General features: G+C 51.3%; 1 protein-coding gene across 4 annotated transcripts in view; it reads right to left on the reverse strand.

Annotated features, from left to right (window-relative positions):
* TMEM63C (transmembrane protein 63C) overlaps nt 1–6325 on the reverse strand; it is a 31835-nt gene extending 25510 nt beyond the window's left edge. Inside the window, exon 1 of one of the 4 annotated variants that reach the window (XM_064423749.1) lies at nt 6061–6325. The gene's annotated coding sequence lies outside the window, so the exon portion shown is untranslated. The other 3 variants (XM_064423751.1, XM_064423748.1, XM_064423750.1) reach the window with 3 other exon arrangements.
* Between the last annotated feature and the right edge of the window lie 8132 nt (nt 6326–14457).

Consider the following 14457-nt stretch of genomic DNA (forward strand, 5'->3'; position numbering starts at 1 on the left):
AAGGTCCAAAGAAATGCAGAGTGACATCTCTTCTCTGCTGAAACAAACTGCAACACGCCTTTTAGGAAGGCTGGAAATTCACTCTCCCACAGTGGAGGGAATGAAACCCCTCAAGTTTAACTCTGTGCAGGGACTGTCCAAATAAACAGCTGGTCCTTCAGACTTAGCTGCCAGGATGAAGGGATCCTGAAACCTGGAGCAGACATAAAGCTATAGTCATCCAAGTGTATGTATGTACCTAAGACAAGACCTAGGACATGGTCATAGTTTCTCTCCATTACTAAAGTTTTCCACAGCTAGCTTTTCCCAGCCCAGTGTGTAGGATATCAGAGGACTGTATTTGCAATGCCCTCCATCCCCTGACTCCTGAAATGACTGAACAAAACATGAAAGTCTCTAAAATGCACAATTCTCAGGAGGCTACACAGCCACTACCACAACTATTACTAATATTCCCTTTGTTTGGGGTTTGTTTTTAAAGAAGGAAGAAATTGATGAAATTTTATGGAAGAAAACATAAGAAAATAAAAACTTGGATAAAAGAAAATTGAGATTGATGAAAACTTCCAAACAGAAAGATCAAATTAAACTGCTTGATGAGAAGATTAGCAGCAGTAATATGAAAGGAAAAAGCAATAAAGAGGACTTGGAACCAGAACAAAAAAAAGAATTATGACTCTTGGAAACATACACCTGACTGAAAAGTAATCAGATTTTGTCTGAACTAAAAACTTTTTAAATTAAAAAGACAGTCAATTTAAAACTGGAAGTTCTTAAAACCTACATGATAAGACCTCAGATCCCTCTCATCAGTGAAAAATAAGTCACTAGAAATTCATGCAGTATGTCCATGCTGCCAGATCTGCTCAGTGGCTGAGAACCTGGAATTGATGAACTGCAAAAGTGGCTCCGACAGCAGCAACCTCTCTTGAAAGTAGAAGGGAAAAAATGTTTCCATTAACTTAGTACACAGATTAGTTTAGTAAAAAGTTCTGAAAAATTACTGCACATTAACGCAGGAAAGCAGGTTCCTTTTCAAAGCCTAATGAAGATGAACTGTGAGAGGATAATCTTTACTACTACTGAATTCTTAAATGTCAGAAATAATCAGATTATATCACTGGCTATATTTTGTATCTCCTATAATAAAATTTTGTTCCTATGATACAGTATTATAATAATAATACAATATAGTATAGCAGTATAGTGCTGTTAAATTCATTACAGATATAAATAATGTCTTCATAAACTTATTCTCTTTTCTTTTGTGGACTCATACATTTCAAGCAGTTTTATTTAACCAAGTAGAAACCACCTTTTAAATGTTCATATTCTGCATTTTCCATTGAAATACAGCTGGACCAAATTTATAAGAAATAATTAAGTGATATCTAGTAAGAGATGCATCACTCACCATTTTGTAATGCAAGAAATATAGACATTACGTATCTAAAAAAACATATGTTAGCTATAAACCCACTCAAGCACAGTGCAGCCTCCTGCTCAGCCCTAAGCAACACATCATGCTCATCAGTGAGAATCAGCTTGTCCTTAGGAAAAAGAGGAGAAGTGTACAAACAAATCAAGATTAAAAACAGGTACTTAGGTTGTGGCTTTCTGATCATTAACTTAAGTCCTGACTTTAATTCATCCATCCTATTCTGCAGCAGGTCAAGAGACAAACAAGGCACAGACCACGTTTGCTCTGAAGTCTATAAAGTTTGGTTCATTTTTCTGTCCTCTTTGCCATTATACCTCCACATCATTCTGCCCTCCCTGAGAAAAGCAGCCCAGAAACACAATGAACAGCCTGCAAGCCCTGGCAGTCTCCTAGTCTTGTAGAAACCTCCAGAATGCTGCTTGCAGACAAAGGGAAGCTAGGCAAACTTCAGCTTCTGGTCATTTCTCTAATGCTGCCTTGAGGATTACCCCATGGTGACTGAATTTGTCAGAAGACAGGACAAATAAGCTCAGAAGCACTGAGGCAGAAGGGAGGTCATGCAGTCCCACCTCCCTCCTCAAAGTACTGAGCTAGAAGAGGTTCCTCAGGGCTGTCTCCAGGCAGCTTTTGAATATCTCTATGAACATCCTGCTCCAAACCACAGCCATGCCAAGAAGACCATCCCTGCCTGCTGTTGGAGCCAGCTCCTCCAGCCAGGTGTGTCCCAAGCCCCATGTTACCAGAGGCTGTCCCAATGCTGGCTGGGATCCCATCTGCACAGGTGCCTGTGGTCCATGGCCAGCCACTTTTCATGCCTCAAGAGTCATCCCCCAGCTTGCCAGCCCTCACATGATCTCAGCACCTCAGCCTGTGCCACTTCCCTGGTGTGTCAGCTTAGTGTGGACCACCTTGCTGCATGGGTAAGAGGATTCCTCCCACAGGGTCACCTTGGCTGGCCAATGCAGAGGTCCCAGACCTTGCCCCAGGACACCACAGGCTCACTTTGGGCAACAGCTGGGAGCCACTCCGCAGCTACATTTCCAAAACTGTTGTTTGCCATATCTCCCGCACCCCCAGCTTCTCTGAATTTCGGTCTCCCCTTGCCCATCCAGCATAGCACATGAAGGGGGTCATTGTCTCAATCTCCATCACCTCCTGCCCCAGCTGTCTCCTACTACCAACTCCCAACATTTTCCAGCGAAGCAGAGCCAGAGCACTTTCCTATCTCTGTTAGAGGAGCTCAAAATTACATTATGACATGTTTTTCCACCTCTCACAAGCTGCCTTTTAGCACTTGGGGGTGCAGTGGAGCTTGTCTTTGTTCAGATCCTGCCTTCCTCTCTGCTCACCCACAAATCTGCAGATGACAAGACACAAGACTCGTGCTGGGGAGGGGGGATCAGGTCACCCAAAGTTTTCACACAGCTCCCACTGAACAGGAGCATTGAATCTCCCAGCTCCTGTACTCCATTTTAAACACATCTTTATTTAAGATCAAACTAGGACTGCAAGGAGCCCCTCCTTGGTCAAAATGGTACCCCAGCTTCTCATGGGGACTCTGCTTGGAACAAAACAATTGATTCCAATGTTGAAATGCTTCTATACAATGGTGTTCATGCTCCTCAGAGACTGGACAACATTATGTTAGGTGAGGGTGACACAGGGACAAGGGCACCAGGCTGGCAGAGGTACGTCTGTGCCCCTCTCCAAGCTACTCTGCAGAGAGACCCAGGGGGACTTGCCGTGCCCTTTCTCACCAATTAACCAGCAACAATAGTGCCCAGCTGATGGGAAGGGCTGTGCACAGCTCTCTGTCTGTCCCATTGTTGCAGTAATGGTGTGAGCAAACTGCTGACATCGTCCCCACCTAATACCAAGGTGTGATCAAAGCCTAATTACTAGTCTCAGAACACATTTGAAGCAGTAACTTCAAACAAGCTTTGAAAGGATATTTAGGCACCTTAAAGTGCAGGTAGATGCCAAGTGGGATCTTTTAAAGCTCTAAGTTCTCTTGTGACAGCTGGTTAGGGACTGAATGTGTTCAAGCCACAGCTGAAGGAAATTAGGACTGGAGCTGCTTCTCCTGAAATAATCTCAAAGCAAACCCTCTTTTGCTCTGAGCACAGCGCATCAGCAATGCAACGTTTTCTCCAAACTTAGGGCTAAGTACACAAAATATATTTACAGCAACTAAAGTAAGTAAAAAACACAGGAGTGACAACAGTAGAAGGCTTTGGTGTTTGTAGGACTCGTGGAGGAGCCAGCATTTGCACAGCACACTGATGTTTGCCAAGGAGTTTAGGTGATTGATTAGTTTAATATCAATTGAATTCACTTGTGGGTGCTAGAAGCATTTCTCCCTCTTCTTTTTGTTTTCAGAAAGCTCTCGAAGTCTCTTTAAGATAAGACTATTTCCTGCAAGGAGTATTTTAAAGCAGAGACACTCATCCTTTTACAACTGTGCAGATGCAGGCTCTGAAGCTGTGCTGAAATCTGCCTTATATTCCCATGGGCCAGAAGGCTCTGCATGGAAAGAGGACAGTATTTACCTGCAAGGGCCTACACACACCCCTGATGTGCATCCCCAGCAAGCACCATTATTTCTGTCCTGCACAGGACCACCCTATGCTTACCATTGTCAGCAGCCAGCAAACCAGAGATGAAATAGTTAACCTCCGGGAAAGCTCTGAAGAGGAGAGTCATTACAGAGCAATTCAAATGTTGTCATAAAATAAAAATCAAAAATAAAAACAATTAAAAAAACAAAGCTGAAAAGCATTGGAAAGGAGTTTCAGAAGCCAGGATGGAGCTACGGGAAGAAGGCAGAGGTTTAAGCTCACAGGGAAGCCAGAAAAGCCCATATGTGCTATGGAGTCAGAGGCTGCAGGGGTGCTGGTGGCCTCCCTGCTTTTATTTATTACTTATTTGTTTGCCAGTGGCTCTTCGCCAGGACACTTTTGACAAATCCTTCCTGAAGGAGCTGCTTCTGCTTCCCTCTCCATCTGTTGCCCAGCTTTGACCACCCCTTTGCAGGGCAGCAGGGAAGGCAGCGAGGCCAAGGCTCTGGTCTGGTATCAGAGTCAGTCTTTCTGCTCCCTATTTTTCCCACTTTCTACCCTCTCCTCTCTGAATAAACACTGCAAACCACTGCAACAGCACCTTTTCTTTCAAATAGCATATATTGCTGTCTCTCTTCTGCTCAGACAGGCAGCCTGACCAGTTTTACAGAACTGTAAATCTCCACATGGGGCAAAGTGCTTTCTCATACCTTGTTTCCCCACCCAGTTTTCCCTTCACACCCGGCACCCCCATGAACTCTCTGAAAGGGGAAAAGGCTGGCATGTACCTCAGTCCTGGAGATGGTGGCTAAACAGTTAAAAGGAAAAAGATGCTCATGCAGAAATAACATCTGTCAGCCAGACAAAGGTCTCTCTCATTCTCCTGGAAAACACTCCCTCTGATCAGGAGGTTTCTGAATAGCAAACCCACTGTGCTGCTAGTGAGAATGGGGAAGCAAGCAAGGGAGAAGGTAAGGCCTTCATCCATGTACAAATCTGGATGAAGTTGAAAACGGGGGGAGAACAGCTTAGCCAGAGCATTAGACTGCCCTGACCTACCAGCCTTCTCAAAATCATCAGTATAACAAAACTGGAGAGAGAAATGGGCAGCATCCCCCTCCTCTCCCCTGCCAGCACAAAGCATGTCTAACACCCTCAGGTGTAGCTCCCAGAAGGAGAATTCTGTGGCCAGGATGACGTGGGGACGAGCACAAGCCATGACATGACACAGCGGTGGGGTGACATTTTATCTCCCATCACCGGCCAGTGGCACAGGCCACTAGGCTGGGAGAGGGACACAGGGGCTGGGGCTCACCCCCTGCTTCTGCCACCAACTTGTTCCAGCAGCCCAGGGAAGCCCCTGTGCCTTGCTGGGCCTCATCCACCCATCAGGCTGGCAGACACAAGCACTAGTTACAAACACTTTGGTACGTGGTCCAAGATAAAGGCGGGCAAACAGTGTCTGAACAGAGCCAAGTACCCAGAAATCTCCCACAGCACCGACCCAAACCCGCCCGTGCCTCCCGGCCCGGCAGAGCGGCCCAGGCGAGCTGTGCCAGGGCTGCCCGGGGAGATGCCGCCCTACCCGCCCCGCAGCCTCCCCCGCCGCAGCCGCAGCCGGGTGGGCAGGCCGGGCTCGTCCCCGCGCTCCCTGCCCACCCCGCCGCCGCAGCGCCGGCTCCCGGCCCGTCCGCACCCCAGCGCCCCTGGCTGGAGCCCCGCAGCCGGACCGACCTGCTGGGGCTCCCGTCCTGCCGCCGCTCCCGCCCGCACTGACCTGCTGCGGGTCCCGGCCCCGCTGGCTCCGGGCCCTGCGCCCGCCGCCTCCCGCCTCCCTCCCCGCGGTGCCTCGGGCGGCCCGGCGGCGGCCCGGGCCCGGCACCGGCAGGGGAAGGGGAAGGGGCCGCGGCCGCCCCGCCCCGCCCGCCCCGCTGCGGCGGAGAGGCCGCGGTGCTGGGGCTGCTGCCGCCGCCTCAGCGCGCCGGGCCCGGGGCTGCGCTGCCGGGAGCCGCGGCCCCTCCCGGCCCGAGCGGGCTCGGGCAGCCGCGCCGCTCTGCGTACCGTGCGCCCGTGGCATCCGCGGGGAGGAGGCGGCGAGGCGGCGGCCCCGGCGCTCGGAGCGGGGAGCGGGCGGGGAGCTGCCGGCACAGCGCCTGGGTGCGGGGTCTGCGCGTCTCAGCTATTTCTGGCTGTGAGGCTGTGCCCGCCGCATCCGCCGCTCCGAGCGGCTTCCGCGGCGCTCGGGCTCCTCGGGATGAATGCCCGGTGTGCCCCGGGGCGAGCGGAACGGGCCCCAGGGGCCATGGACGCGGCAGTGGGGCACACCGGGGTCAGCCCCGCCGTGCTAGGGTACATCTGAGACCTCAACACCGTTTGCAAAACCTCTCCCCTTAATGAAGCATTGCTCACATGCTTGGCAGAGATGGCAGCAGGGGTGGTAGCTTCCTAGAGACTTCCTAGGGGTCGTGGTCCTGCAGAAGGTCTCTGCCTTCATCAGGAATGACAGGCAGGAGAGAGAGGAACCTGACCCACCAAGTGTAAAGGGATGCTGAGAACCTTGTTCTCCATGAGCATCCCAGCCTGCTCCCCATTTCTCCAATCCGTCAGAATGCATGCAGTGCACTCTGTGCTGGAGAAACCACCCGCAGCACCCTCAGGGCTGCACTACTGGGTGTCTTGCCTGGCCAGCACTGTTCCCAAATGATGGCCAGAGACACATCTGCAAGTGGGCTACCAGGGAACAGTCACGAGAATGTTACTGAAGAGAAGTCTCACTGACATGCCAAGTTTCATTGCTCCCACCTCGTACTGGGGACCTGGGGGTCCCACATCTGTGACTTCTCCAGATGCTGAGTAAATAGTGTTGTTCTGCAGCATCTTCTAAAAGCTTGTTTTGGCTCATTTCATCTGTTTTGGGCTGAAGAAGCACAGTCCAGTGGTTAAACTCCAGCCATTTAAGTAAAGGACCTTCCAGTCTCACAAGCACAGCTATGAAAATCACCAGGAGAAGCATCAGGGGATGAATATAATATAAGAGCTACCAGCAAAGAATCTTCATTCACACTGCTAGTGGAGATGGCTGGCACAGCTCACACACCAGGAGGAACCAAGGGGTGAAAGCCCGGTGTCCCCTATAGTGTCTTTCTTTTTTTAGGCTCCCCAAGGCTGAGGTAGCACTCAGCTGACTTCTGATCTGCTGGAGCATGGTGCAGAAAACAGGTTGGGTACAACATGATGTCTTTTGATAAAACTTCAGTTTCATGTAAATGAGTTTCATATAAATGAGACCTTTATTTCCAGCCAGGAGCTACCACCATAGCCCAATCAATGCATGCCTAAAACTTCAAAAAATAAATTTCCAAATCTCTTTCACTGCGGGGCCATATGTATGATGAGCAGAAGCCACACAGCTTGCTCTCTCGCTCCAGACAAGCCAGTGCCAGTCCTGCAGCATCACTGGGGCTTGGAGACCTTGACTGCTGCCGTGCATCAGGAGACACTGTCTACCTCAGGAGAGAGAGAGACCACCATGCCAGCTTAGTAATGGGAGCTTGTGGGAGAAACAAATCCATGGGGACTTTCTAGAATGCCTCATGGCTGTGATCTGCCACTGGGTCCTCAATATTTGATCCCCTGCTTCTGAGCAATGAAGAAGAAGCCATGGCTTTGCTGACTTACTGAACTGGAAGCCAACATGTTTGATTGCTTACATTGGCAAACACTGCTGGGAAATGTTGAATTCTCAGCAGATCTGGCAACCTTGCCGCTGGTGAGCTTCCCCAGTCCCAAAGGAACACCCTGCCCCAGTCCCAAAGGAACACTCTCTCCCCTTCCTTTGGCCTGCGAAGACATCAGGGATCACACAAAGCTGGACAAACCTTGCCTGTCTGTAAGTCATTCCCTGGAGACACCTGTTTCTTGCTGCCTCTGGCCCAGACTGTGCCTAGTTGGAATAGAATAGAATAGAATAGAATAGAGTAGAATAGAATAATAAACAAAAAAGGAAATAGACCAGCCCCAAAAGGGAGAAAACCCCCTTCATTTTCTGTTGTATACTGGGCCTCAGTGGCCATGATTTTGGCCCAAGAACAGCCTTACAGGTACAGTCTCACAAGGGCTCACGGTTTTTAAGTCCTCCACATGCCTGAGAACCATGAGTGGTGTGTGGCTCAGCTCCAGCTCTGTGTGTGAAGGAGCACAATACCTCCTTCCTGCATTGCTTAGAACCCTGCAGTGGTGTGGGAGAGATGTGGAGCTGCAGCCAGAGGCAGCAGGAGGATGAGGCACAGGGAGCTGTTGGGCAGCTGGGTCTCTAGCACTGCATCCTGCTGTCTGTATGAATCTCTCAATTGTAATTCCTCTTTTTCGTCATTTATGGCTTTAATATTTATGCTGAATTTCTCCAGGCAGACTGAGGGACTCAGGCTGAATTTGTCTAGACACATTTCAAGAAAAATGGTGCGACTGTTCCTTGGAATGACATCTGTAGAAAAAGGCTATTGTGTCTATGTTTTTAGAAAAGCTGTTGGTTTACCCTTGGGCAGCACCAGTATCTCTGAGCTTCAGAGCTAAATACTGTCAGAGGTGTGGCCTTTAGCTGCAGATGTGCCTTTGAATACCCCTATGGAGCTGATGCTTGTGAAACTGGAAAACTGCAATTTGCCCAGATCGGAGGCAAACTTGAAGGGTCAGGCAATGAAAACACCCTTGAGTCCTTGATCCCTACACCTGGAGCCAGCTAGACTGTGTCCCAGGCTGGCAGCCCAGCTTGGCATGGCACATGGCTCTGCCAGGATATCCCCGTGCCGGCTGCTCCTCACCAGAGGAGTGGGCCAGCTGGAGTGTGGTGAGCACAGCGTGCCAGCCCGTGGCAAATGGCTGCCTGTAGGCAAACATCGAAGAGAGCCCTGACCTCCCTGGTGCAGGGGTGGGAGCCAGTGCAGGGCTCGTGGGGCTCTGCAGTGTGGGCAGGCCTGGATACAGAACCTGGGAGGTGAGGCTAGAAATGGGCAAAAGCACAGAATGGCATTGCACAGTCCTGCATGTGCTCCCAGACTTTCTTATCTGCAAACTGCTTCTAGGAGAGAATTACTTATTTCCTTGGAGGGCTGATAGAATCATTACATTATTTTCTTGCTGTAAAAGCAGGAATTAATCTCTTATCCCTGGACAAGTGGGGGTTTCCCCCCGGGAAGAGACGGAAGCTCGCCCCTGTGGAGGTCGGATCGCGCCCTCCCCGGGGTGCTGGTTGGATGCCCCTGGCACGGCCCCGCAGCAATTCTGTGCCCGTTCCCGCCGTGGGCATCCCTCGGTCTGGACTGCGGGGCACCGGGCGGACAGCCGGGACACGGAGCCCAGGCGGCTCCGACACGGTGTGAGGGGCCGGGGAAGCCCGGGCCGCGCAGGGCTGTGTCCCCGCAGACCTGCCGGCCTTTCCTGGCTCTGCCTGCCTCCTTCCCGGAATATCTCCCGCCTGCCGTAACTAAGGAAACGGAGCTCCTGCCGGCTGCAGCTCCTTGCAGCGCGCACAGCGGAGGGCGGGGGAGCTGCGGGTGCCCCCCGGGCTGAGGCAGCCCCAGCCCGGCCGGGGAACGCCGCACAGCCCGCTCCCGGAGCCCGACAGAGGGGCAGCAGCTCCGGCACAGCCCCCGACATGCGGCACAGGCTCTGTGCCCTCCTCTGGGGGCTGCCTGGCGGCGACCCCCGGCCCCAAGCAAGGAGCTTCTCCTTCCCTCAGGAGACCACGGGACTTAAACAGTGCAAAAGGAGGAGCTAGAAGAGCTCCAGCAGAGGCTGAGCCACCATCACACCACCCACCTCAGTTCCGTTAATTAAAAAAAGTTAATTTCTTAATTTTCAAGTGCTCACCCCGGACCTTCTCAGGGCTCTTCAAAGGCAGCTTGCCGTTGGGAATAGGTGAGAAACTGGGGCCAAAGCTACTATGTTGGGAAATCGTCTTTCCCCCATGCCAGCTCCCTTGTGGTTTGGTGTCTGCATGCTTATAATTTCAAATCTGCTTCAAAAATCACCCACCACTCAGACTGCGTGACCATGCACTAATCAGTTGCATTAAAATATGCTAATTGGCTCTTCCCAGTTGCCAGTCAGGTGGGACAGTGTGGTTCAGTACTTGCAGGCACAGGATTTCTCTGTGACTCCGTATCTCTGTTCCTTGGCTGGCCTGGGTAAGCAAGATATTCCCATGGTGCTGCCCAGACACCACCAGCCCTGCTCCACAAGACATCATAGCTGGGCCTTCAGCACAAGCAGCTCAAATTGTCCAGGTCCCCACTGCATCCTAAACCCAGCACGGTCATCTTCACAAATGCCATCCCCAGCCCTCCCGGCTGTCAGCCCCTCCTGCCTGCAGCAGTGTCTGTGGATGTTCCCACCTGCTCCTGCATCACCACAAGCAAATGGTGCAACTTCTTGCTTGGGGATTTGCTCTCTTCACCCCAACAACCTGCCACTAATCAAATGCCCCTCTGCTTTACCCTACCCCGCTACTGTTTTAACATGGAACAGTTCACTCACCTCTTTGAAGAAAGACCCAGTGGAGAGCTAGCCATTCAGGCTTGCACTTGATAGCCCCAATCCAGCTTTTGTGCATCAAACATCCTTGCATTATTCTGCAAATAGGTAGTCTGAATTTCCCCAGAGGTCAGGCCTGCTGCTTACCTACCCTCAGTAGCAGACATTCTGACGTGGCCCCTCGTGTCTGCTCTCAAAGCCTGGGACGTGCCATGTCACTTCCTTGGGGAGATGCGCACAGAAAGGAACATGGGTTCATTCACTCTGTGTAAAACACATCTCCCTCTCTTAGGCAAAGGTGTATGAGAGAGAAACAAAATAAATACATGGTTATATGGAGCTTGAAATGGAGGTCATGGGTGAAATGTTTTCTGGAAGTCTCAGGGAAATGACCCCTCTGCTTCAAGAAGTGCAACTGGTAATTCCTGACTCAGAAGAAAAAGGTCCAGGCTGAGCACTTGACCTTCTGAAGCAGTAAATGGCATTTTTATGATGTTTAGAGCAATGAAAGACTGATTGCAGATAGACGAGGGAAAAGTGGTGGTAGTTTTAATGAGAATGGCAGTGGAATATAGGCAAAGATGTAAGCTAACAGGCTGGGCTAGGAGAGGCAGTGAGGAAGATGCACATCATGAAATGAACCGTACTGTTCTGGCCAGGGCTCTGCACGGGGGCTGTGTCTGCCCACATGCCAGCCTTCCTGGGAGCAAACACTCAATGCACTGATGTTCTCCCTGGCTAAAACTGTTGCCAGCAGCGCAGCTAGCTAATGTACAGTGTCACAGTCCTTTATGAAAGTCATTAACTCTAAATAGGCTGTCTCATAAACAAAATGTTCCACAAAACCATATTTTCTAAGTAGCTCATTGGCCTTTCTTCTATGTAAAGAATAGTGCCTGAATAATTTTTAAAAAATTAAATTAAAAAAAAAAAAGAGAGGGGCTGGTTTAGGTCAGAAAACAGGTTTGTGTAGCTATCATTCTGTTTCTGGAAGTGGCTGGCAGCAACCACCTTGAGAAGAGCATAAACACAGAGCAGGTGGATGATGCTCCTTTAGTGTCCTCTCCCATTCACCAGCAAACACATTGTTCTTGAAAGAGATTCAGAAGCATATGAAATGTGGACATCCACAGCACTTTGCAGCAAGATGTTCCCTGGTGAAGCCACGCATTGTATGAGGTACACAACGTCTTTCTGTGTCTCTTCTGACCCACTGACAAGCTACTTTCACCCATCTCTCTGCCTGGAACATGTGGTCAACATTTGAGCCTAGTCAACAACAAAGAATTATTTAATAATTTCCCTGCTCATGCTGCTGGCTTTACCTATATTTTTACTATGTGTATAATTTATTACAAGCAACTTCATTCATCTTCTGTGAAGATAGGCTGAGAGAATTTGGGTTGTTCGGACTGGAAAAGATAAGGCTCCAGGGAGAGCCTACAGCAGCCTTGCAGTACCTAAAGGCAGTGTACAAGAGAGCTGGAAAGGGACTCCTACAGGGGCATGTAGTGATAGGAAAAGGCTTCAAACTGAAAGAAAGACGGTTTAGATTAAATATTAGGAAGTAATTATTTACTGTGAGAGTAGTGAGGCACTGGACCAAGCTGATCAGAGAAATTTGTGGTGGCCCCATCTCTGAAAATGCTCAAGGCCAAGGCTGGATGTGGCTTTGACCAACCTGTTGTAGTGGAAGGTGTCCCTGCTGATGGCAGGACATTGGAACTAGGTGATGTAGAGAGTTCCTTCCAACCCAACCCACTCTGATTCTATGGTTCTATTCTTTGCACCTCTTTTATCCCTCCCTTCCTTTCCACATGAACTGAAATGAAGGGACCACTCAGGTGGAGAAAATATGGAGTTTATCAGCCTGGAGTTACACCTGGGAGAAGCTGGGAATGCTCAACTGAACTGAAACCAAAAGGGAAATGTGAGTGAATGACAAAAAATTTATGGCTAATAAAGCCACGCCACAACAAGGAGAGCAGTGGTGGTCACTGCTGATCACAGCCCTACATCTATCTGGTCCCTCCTCCACCTTGCCAGGTAGCTCAGCAGCTGGCAGCTCTGCCACTGCTTCAGCAGATCTGCTGGTGTCACAGGGAGGGCTCCACCATACCGAGACAAGGCAGGTGCAGCAGCTCTTTTGCTCTCTGTTGGTGACCAATGTAATATTTGGCATAGCAAACAAGGAGAAAGCACTGCACCTCCCAAGCAAAGCTTGGAGGACTCGTGGAGCATATTTAGCCATGTACCAAAGAGCATCCCACTGCAGTGGGTAGGAGTCACATCTGATGTATCTTTTATCCTCCTGTACTGGGGATTGCAGTCCTGACCAGTGGCAATTTGGGGAGCTGTGGCTGGGGGATGCTGCTCTGCCTGTGGGTCCTGCTGGGGAAGAGAGCTGCCCTGCCAAGGCTGATCCCAGCTGCAGGGCGGGGGCTCCCCAGCGGAGCTGGAGAGGGAGACAGGGCAGAGACTTCTCTTGCGTAGTGACGGATGGCTGGTGATGGCACTGAACAGGTGAATGGCTCCCACCCCACTCCCACAAACGTCCTCGCCCTGTGAGACCGCGGGCAGGCCACGCACTCCTCCCCTCCCTGCGCCTCCTTCCTCCTCTCCCTCCTCCCGCTGCTCCCGGCGGGTTCCCGGCGCCATCTGCCGGCCCGGCCCGGCATCCCTGCCACGCCCAGAGCCGTGCCGTGCCGTGCCGAGCCGTGCCGTGCCGTGCCGAGCCGTGCCGAGCCGTGCCGAGCCGTGCCGGGCCGGGCCGGGCCGTGCCGTGCCATGCCGTGCCGTGCCATGCCGGGCCGTGCCATGCCGTGCCGAGCCGTGCCGTGCCGTGCCGGGCCGTGCCGTGCCATGCCGGGCCGGGCCGCTGTGTCTCTTCATGTGCATCTGTCCCCAGCATCCCGCGGTCGTTCCTCAGGGTGTGGCAGGTCGCCTGTCACGCGTGGACCTGCCGCCCCTCCTGGCTGTGCGGGAGAGGGGCAGCAGCAGCCGGGGAGCCGGGGGCCGTGCCCGAGGAGGTTTGGCGAGGAGGGTCGGTGCCCGCAGGGGGCCTGGGAAGCAGTGCCCCTGACCCTCTCACCCCGGCGATCACCCCAGCCTCTCTGCTGGATCATTTGGACCCCGGCCGCCCATGTTCTTTCCAGCTTTCACATCACTTGGAGATCCCCTCCATCCCCACACCTTCATCTCTTCCATTCTTGTTTCCCAGCTTCTTTACATCCTGTCCTCCACACCATGCCAGAATTCCTTCCACCTAAGCTGTCCACAGGGCTCTTCTTGGTCCTGGTCCCCTTGAACCCCCGAAAGTGACCTTGTCCCTGCTGTCCAGTATACAGCCAGTGCTTCCGCTGCTCCCAGAGCAAAAGATGCCTGCTACCCCCTCCAGTTCTATGGGATAGCTCCCTTTTCCAAGCTATGAGTGAAGCACATTATAGCTTCTGCTTCTGGCACGCATTTTGGAAACCTAGCTGCTGGCTGTGCTTACCCCAAATCCATCAGACATGAATCTGAGAGAAGCAAGTGAAGACAAGTCTGGAGAAAGTCCAAGTCCCACTGTTATGGAACTTCTCCCTTATATTTACTCCTCATTTTTCTGTTTCTTCCCTTAGCTCCTCAGTGGGTCTTCAGATGGGTATAATTCACTGTTCTTCTTGCTATTTACCCTGTGATCCTCAGTAGTTATCCCCTACAGTCCTCCCTTGAGGAGAACCACTGCTTCTCCAATGAAGTCCTCTGGTTTTCCTCACTCAGTCACCCCTGCAAGGATGAAGAATATGACTGAAGGTGTTGTTCCACAGGAGACACCGCAGTGGCTCTGTAGTCCTTGCACTGCCACTGGCCTTTGGAAGTGCCCTGAAGCTTGTGGATAAGGGAAATTACCATTTGACACATACATGCTCTTTCTTCTGGCAGACT

This window comes from Passer domesticus, chromosome 6, assembly GCF_036417665.1.
Source record: "Passer domesticus isolate bPasDom1 chromosome 6, bPasDom1.hap1, whole genome shotgun sequence".
NCBI lineage: Eukaryota > Metazoa > Chordata > Aves > Passeriformes > Passeridae > Passer > Passer domesticus.